The sequence below is a fragment of the Rhinopithecus bieti genome, unplaced genomic scaffold, assembly GCF_001698545.2.
Source record: "Rhinopithecus bieti isolate Rb0 unplaced genomic scaffold, ASM169854v2 scaffold_47225, whole genome shotgun sequence".
NCBI lineage: Eukaryota > Metazoa > Chordata > Mammalia > Primates > Cercopithecidae > Rhinopithecus > Rhinopithecus bieti.
In genome coordinates, this window is record NW_016819796.1 from 139,255 (window position 1) to 147,982 (window position 8,728).

Below are 8,728 nucleotides of genomic sequence, written 5' to 3' on the forward strand. Positions count from 1 at the left end.
GTGCAAAGATATTGAACATGCCATGATGGTGAGGAAGCATATGTTTAAGGTAGCTGTTAAAAGTTCAAGATGTTAGCAAATGATTATGGTTGCAATAACATTGCTTTTCTGTACTGTGTCTCATGACATTTAACTAACTGCCTTCTTTCCTTTGACTGTTTCAGTGCTCCTGAAAATTATTCTAGAGGACTACATATTTAGAGACCGAAACTGGATTTCTTGAAAATAATTTAGTCTATGACAAAGTCACTGGACTCAGATTTCCTTTTACTGTATTTGTCAAGAAAACACTATCATTTTGTGATTCAAATTGTTTGTCTAGGATTTGCGTTTACTATTCCTTTATTTTTTTTAAATCTAGAGATATGTTACATATGAATTTTAAAAGTGTTCACATTTTATTCTCTTAAAGTTTTTACTTTAAAAAAATCTGAACCAAGGATAGGGTTTACAAAAGTGAGAGACTAGTTTTGCGACACATAGCTAGAAATACAGGAAACAGAGTGAGCACACTGTAGTGAAATTCCAAATCCTCAGGGAATGAAGCTGGCAATTTTGTCTTCAGAATGACTCTTCCTATAGGGTTTAATCCTATCAGCAAAGGTGTCTTACCGATGAAAATCCTGCAGTAAGAAAGAGCAAAACCACTTTGCAGTGATATTTGCCTGAACTTCCCTGTAAGTATTAAGGATTTTGAGAGTTTCCCCACAGTGAATGCCGTGGGTAGCTTAGGGAGGAGGCTGAATTCCTCATTCCTCCGTGTTGCCTTCTATAACCATAGTGATGCTCTCTAGTCTCATATTGCGTTGAGTGGTAAGGCATAGGCACTATTCCTACGTTATGGCACTAGGTCCCATGACAATCCATGGACATTCCAGTATGCATTGATAGGGGCAGAGAGTATGAGTGAACCCTTAGTTCACTCAACATCTAGTACGCATTTACTGTGTTCAATTCCCCACCACAAAGAAGTATAAAGCTGGATATTGTCCCCAGGTATTTTATAGACACTTGTATCCACTTTTGTATGACTGATACCGGCACTGGTATTGTAATGTTTATAGTAATCCCCTATTTCTGACTTAACTTACATTTCTAAGTAAAAAATCTGACTTTACTTATAACAGCAACAAAACTATAACTAAAATGGGAATACCAGTAAAGATAAGTAGTGTTTAGCACTTACCAATAAATATTTAGCAACCATGTAAATGTTTTTTAATCTGAGGTAGTTTCATAATATTCCATGTTATAGCTCAGGAAACTCAACCCTAGAGAAATTATAAAACTCACCTAGAGAGACACAGGTAGTGCACAGCAGAACTGAAATGTTAGTCTTTGGCAGGTGGGCTCAGGGCCAGAATGATTGGTCTGGCTGTGTGATCTTGGGGTTATTTATTTATGAGACCGAGTCTAGCTCTGCTGCCCAGACTGGAGTGCAGTGGCATAATCTCAACTCACTGCGACCTCCGCCTCCCAGGCTCAAGCAACGATATGAATAAATTATTTTTTGATATTTAGGAGACTTTCTGGGGTTTTTCTTTTTTTGTTGTCTGTAAGGAGAAATACAGGAGGAAGCAATATGGAAAAAGAACCCTATTAAATAGCATAATGATGGCCAAAGATCAATCAAAAAGAGAATGAAAGTCAGGAGGCTTAGCTCTGATTTTCTGTTTGAAATCTGGACTGAAATTGATTTTGAAAGTTGTATGTACATTGGAATGGTCCAGTGGTTGGATGCGATAGGTAACTGCTAACTTGTAATTTGAGTGTCACTTGAATATCTTTCAGCCTACTCACTAATCTCTCCCCTGTGGTTTCCACTGGGGAGAATTGCATTATTATAGATTTATTTCTTTAGCTTAAGAGATTGTCCCAAAAAAAAAAAAAAAAAAAAGGTTAATAACTTGGTTAGAGGGGGTTGTTGGAGGAGAGAGTCATATATTTTATATATATGTGAAGTATATATTCATATGCATATCTGGGTATATATTTGGATATGTGTGTGCATGTATATGTGTGCATATTTCTGTATATATGTGTACACACATATATGTATGTGTACATATATATCCTTATTCCAAAAAATATTTATTGTGGTATATACATGACAAAGGAACACAAACGCAAATTAAAAATGAGGTAAAAGAAGACAGAAATCAAAATAAATTTAATTAATTACTCAAGATCTTCAAAATAATAGAAATATCTCCTGAGGTTTTTCATTTAAAAAATAATAAAACATTGTGATGCCATTAACACCATTCTCAACAAGTTCCCACAATAACAATTGTGCATCACTGGGCTCTTTGGCCTTCCATGTAGGCTGATGAGGTCATAGCGAGAGCAACTCACTCAAAAGCAATTCTGCAGAGGGCCATTGTGGTGTTAGGGAGGTTCTGAAGTCTTTGCTGATCCGTTATGCAGTCACTGCCATTTTTGTTGAGAACTACCTGGAAGAGTGGGTAGACCAGATGTCTTCTGAGAAATTCATCTTGGATAAAGTTTTTGCTGACTGAATTATTGAGGTTCATAGATTAACTCTGTACATTTTCATGTTGCCCTGGCAGCAATTGGGGAACGAACATCGTTGCTATATTTTCGAAAACTGAGGAGCTCACTAAGGACACAAGTCTAGTTAGAAAATCATCCATGATTGTTCGAGGTTATCTCATAGTCTTCTAACTAGCCCAGGATTCTGGTTAAGTGTTTATTTAAAACTTGCTCTATTGAACTGATAAATTAGTGGCAGAAGTCCAAAGATTTTACTCTACATGGCATGGATAACATAGTTTTAGCTTGAAAACACTTCAAGGCACATGTAAACTGATACTTCTCATGGCCCCACTAAATATCTTCAATGCTACTTTGAAAATGGTTGAAAAATTAATACTAAAGTAACAAAATGTTACCTCGTTAAATGGGATCCTTATTTATAAGCTGTCTGAAGTGGGGAATGTTTACCAATAATTTTATTCCTAGAATATTTGATGTTTAGCTATTTTAATTTGTAATTAATTTGGTAGCAGGATAATTTATATGTTCCAAACATTCTGGTCATAAATAATAACAATAAATGTGCTAAAATATGATATAACAAATTTGTTTTCTTTATAGCATGAGAAGTTTGTGCATCTTCAAAAGTAGTAGGTTTAAAAGAATGGAGTCTGAGGATGATCCTGAACTCTTCAATTGGACATTTTAATTGCTGTGTCAAAAGGTCATCTTTCCAGTTTGGGCCCTCAGCAGGAAGTTGAGTACATGCCCTTCACATGTTAGCTGTCAGGGTCTAGGCAAAAATAACATAGCATGAACCACAAAAGATTCCTTCCTATTCACAAGGCCAAAGGCCAATAAAAATGAAGCCAATAAAAACTGCAAATAATCTAATATTTGTTTCTGATATATTTTGCCATATTCAGTCATTCATGATTGAACAAATATTTGTTTCATGCATATTATAGACAAGGTCCCGTTCTACTCACTGAGCATACACTGTGAACAAAATAGTAAGAGAATCAGAAAAATGAATTTGAAGCCTGTCTTTTGCTCCAGTAAACAAATGGCCTGAGCTTTGCAGGCTTAGTGTTTGTCATCTACTAAGGCACTATGCTCGTGCCAGGGATATACTTAAAAATAAGAAAAATAAAGATCATGCCAGCTGGAGGAGACAAATAGCAGATAAGTAAATGTAAATGCATACCTAATTGCAAATCTACTCAACTGTTAGAAACAGTGTTCTGCAATGGAAATAAAGTGGGGGTGGTGCGTATGTGAGTCAGTGCTAAAATAAGGTTATTGAGAAAATCCTGCCTGAGAATAGTATTTAAGCTGATAGTTAAGGCTGAGGATACAGCCATGTGAACAGCTGGGGGCGAACAGGAAGAAGACAAAGCAGGTGCGAAGCCAGCCTGGCAGGAGCACAGTCAATGAGAAAAGTGGTTCAAATCATGTTGGGAAAAGGTGATGGGGGCTGCTGACATGGTTGACTTTCTTCTTTTTACTTCCAGTATATCATCCTACCTGAAATATGGCAAAGTAGAAAATGCAGGGCAAGAGAAAGAAAGAGAAGCAGTGGGGACTTCAGTTATAATGATGTCATATTCATGCAAGTAATTGCTAACAGTGATCTGGACTCCATCGTTGGCGTGCGTATGGCAACAGATGCATTCTAGGTATTTGGTGAAGGCCAAATGTATAGAATTAACAAAGGATTGTGTGGGAGATGAGGAAAAGAAGGAATCAAGTGTGCTAATATAGTTGTAACAACAGAGCGAACGGCGCTGTCGATGAATAAGATGTAGAAGACACCTTGGCCATACGGAAAAGAAATACATCTTGGGGTTGTGATAGTATTGGGAGTGATCACAAATTATGATCCCCTCTGTTCTTCCAGGTACATGTTAGGTTTGCATATCAACAGTATATCAAAGACACACATGGCCAGCTGACCTGCTTTGATGAATGGCATGGAAATGGGAATGAAAGTGTGTCACTTCTGGGCAGAAGCTTTAGGAGCCAGCAAAATGTTTTTAACATTTTTTTTCTATCAATAACCAGTTGATATAAAATTCTGGAAATTCCAGAAGAAATTTAAACTGGAAATATAATTGTGGGAGTCAGCCGCATGCAAATGGTAGTTAGAGCTATGAAAAACTTGGAGACTGCTTTGGCAGAGGAAATAGAGAAGAAAAAGATTGAGCTGTAAGAGGCTCCCATATTTACACCAGGGTAGACCAGCTGGAATTGTAAAGGAGCAGGGAAAGATTTGGAAGACAATCTGGAGAAGATGGCGTCTTCGTCTGTTAGGGCTGCTGTTACAAAATACCACATACTGGGTAAACAACAGAAATTTATATTCTCAGAGTGTGGAGGCTGGAAGTCAAAGATCAAGGTGCCAGCATGGTTGGTTTCTGGTGAAGCCTCTCTTTCTTGCTTGCAGATAGCTAATTTGTCCTTACGTGGCCTTTTCTCTGAGGGAAGGTGTGGAGAGAGAGTGTGGGTGCAAAGGAGAGCACGAGAGTGCTTTTATTCTATCTCCTCTTACAAGGATATGAAAATTTGATCAAGTCCCACCTGTATGACCTTACTTAACCTTAGTTCCTTAGAGGCCCCATCTCCAAGTACATCCATATTGCCTGTTCAGGCTTCAACATATGAATTTAGGGGGGAAGTTCCTAAATATTCAGTCCATGGCAGGTAGCATAGAGAAAGCCTTAATAGAAAAGCATTTCAGAAAGCAAAGAGTAGTCAACTGTTCCATTTGCTCCCTGCACATAGCATAGTAAAATTAGCACCATCTGTTGGATTTGACAACATTTAGGTGACTAGTGACCTTGGCACAATCATTTTCATTGCAATACTGAGGGAAAAATCCAGATTGAAATGAGTCAACCAGTACATAGAAATTCAAGAGCAGAGATGACCAGTAGGCAATATTTTCAAAAGTGCCCTTTAAGAGAAGCAGAGTATTGTGAGAGGACATGGAAAAGGATAAGAAACCAAGGGAGGGTTTCTCTTTCTCTTTATTCTACATAATGGTAGATTCTAGAGCTTGTTCGTGTGAAGACAAAGACCCAGTAATAAGAGATTGTGAATGCAAAAGAGAGAGAGGTCACTCCAAGAAAGTCCTTGAAAGACTGAAATGGATGGATAGTTTCTTCATTAGCTAAGAAACAAACAAAACCTTCCTCTGTTTTACAAAAGAAAATAAATAGGTATGGGTAAAAGTGCAAGAAACGAGAAGATCAGATCCTGTCTGAGGATTGCCTCAGTGAAGTGCCGGTTAATGTGTGCAGAGGAAAAAGGAGGAAGTAGGGTTTGAGGAGTGAGACCATAATTAGAGACAAGCTTTCCGAAGAGTAATGAAGTTTCATTGTGGATGAATAATTGTTGAAGCAGGTTTATAAATGTAACCATTGGAACAAAACATGCATCCTTTTCTAAAACCAAAGATGTATCAAAGAGATGAGAGGGCTGGGGAAAGAAAGCGGGGGAGGGTGGAGAGGGAGGGGAAGGGAAGAGAGAGAGAAAGAGATTATTGATGCTATTTGGAAATGCATTTGGAATCTTGGCTGGTGTTGATTCATCCTCTATGTGATTTTATCCAGCAATTTCTAGCTGTACAAATGGCCAACATGGGGAAGTCACATGTTCACTAACTGACCACTTTTAATTTTCCAAGTGAGTGTGGTAGAGGAACAAAGAGAGAGAGAGTGAATATGTTTACAAGGAATTGACCATAATTGTGGATCATGAATTCTAGCTTAAAGAATGAAGTATAATAAAGAAGGGAAGAAGGGAGGGGGCAGTGGAGAGGCCAGCAGATAGCAGGTCCTCGTGATGTTTATGAGGTATTTTCATAGTCATGCTTATACAAGAAATTTTAAGGATAGAAGCTAGTGAGGTAATTAAATCATTGATTTTGAGAGTGGAGCCATTTCATTGGAAGATAAATATCAGGTAACTCTTAGATGTCAAATTAAGTTGATTTATCAAACGAAATAACAGGTCAATAATCTTGGGGTAAAAGATAATTGACCTTTCCAAAGATACAGTAAACCCTGGGTCTACATGCTTGTGGAATTAATAATGTTTCCTGAAGAACCAAATTGTATTTTCAAAGTATTTTTTCTACTTGAAATATTTAAATCAACATTGTATTATATTAAACATTGTATTATAGTAAACATTCGCCACTCATAAAATAGTTGCTATATTAAAAACATGGAAGTTGATCTTTCTTCTGAAGACCTAGTTTTCAGACCTCCACCACCAAATTCAACATACTGAATTTTCAAATGGCAATTTTCCCCTAAATTTACCCGTTATAGAATCTACCAGCCTGGCTAAGGTTCTCCTTCAGGGTTAGTAAAACTTATAATACACTTAGATTTCAAAAGGTCTTGGGTGGATACTTCCAAATTTTGTTTTACATAGCACCTTATTAATCTTTTCAGGATTTGTTGGCTGAGTAATCAACAAGTCAGACTAGGTGTTAGGAAATTTCTGTCTGTGTTTGCAATTTAAAACTGATTATAAGCTATTCTCAATCTGCTATTGGAAAAGAGGGGAGGGATAATTCACACTTGAGACATTGAAGCAGTTCGAAAAGTCCCCAGCCTAAATGGGTTCCCCAGAGAGGTTCAAAAACTCCTCATTTGTCTTTCCTCTTTGCTGTCCTTGTTCTTAAAATTTCTTCTTTGACTGTCTTACAATTTAGCTCCAGCACATTTTAGATCAACTGGATCTGAGAGCCCATAGACACACTTGCTGGCATGGACTATTTGGGGAATGGTCTGCTTTGGCCTAGAAGAAACCACCTGATAGATGCTGGATGTAATGGTGGCATACTTAACAGCCAAGTTAATGGATATCTATTTTCAAAGCTGGTAGGTTACAATATATTGTGAAGTCTACTTTTCTGGCTTGAGGGGCTTTGAAGTTAAGGATTATACTATCGGATGATCCTGTGAAATGTTTTGAATTTTTTTTTGTTTTTGAGAAATCTGGATTTTAGTACAAACGTTTGTCTATATTCAAATGTATTCTTTCTCTTGCTTTCTTACTTTGGTAGATGTAAAAATGGATTACTCACCCTTGTCTTTGTTGCCCTTTGGGAATCTCTTCTGAGCTATCTGATGCAAGTAGGAGGAATCTCTTCTTGACAGACTTTATTCCATTCCCTGGCAAACAAGATGTAATTCATCTTAATGCTTATACTCCTCTTGCTAAGGTGCATGGTACATTTCAGCACATAGTCTCATTTCTATGACCTTTTAAAATTATATGGTCTGTGTTCCAAACTGCAGAGCTAATTTTTGCAGAGAACTGAACTATAAAATTAGTAGCAATCTGACGAAACTCTAATAGGAGCTGTTGAAGAATGAATGGAATGCTTTCTTTTCAGAATATACTATTAGAAATAGACACATTTAAAAAAGCTATCAATAAACCCATTTATATACATTCATGCAAGCATTACATTGTGTTGGGCGTAATAAGTCTGAAAATAATTTTTGCTACATCTCTTCTTGGAACCAGCATTACAGGTAATATTGTAGGTATAACCTAATGTGCCTTACCATTCTTATAATTAAGTATTTAGCAAAAATTACAATTTTCCTCTTGTTTTCATCCTGGACATAAGTGGCCTAGTGCTGATCAACTCACACTATAAGATTAAGGAATTGGGCACTATGTCAATCAGTGGAAGAAAGGTGGGAAGAGAAGGAAGCATATAGACCACTTTTTTTTTCAACATATCTAAAGGGACTCTCATTTCCTGAACCCAGAAATGGTACCAAGTTACATAAAATATTGGTAGTGGAACAGGTTCATTTAAGTGTAGAAAAAGTCCCCTGACTGGAGTTATAATCAAAACAAAAGAACAAGAGTTTAAAAAAAAAAAAAAAAAAGGGAGGAGGGGAAGGGAGATGAAGAGAAGCAGTTATGTTAAGAGTTTGAAAAAGTTTGCCTGTATCCTGCATTTTGACTCATTTATAAATTGGAGGCTCTAGTTTCCTCAGGATGGTATATGATTTTCTTCACACAATAAATTATTAACTCATGCAATGTCTGTAATCTTATTCACCAAGGGTTTTACTAAAGGGTAGAGACCATGGCTTCTCATGACAACTGAGAAGGGGCTTGATTTTTAACTCTACATGTCTTCCTCCTGGATCTTGATGATTTACCAAGTAAAAGATCTGTAAGAGGGAAAGAAATT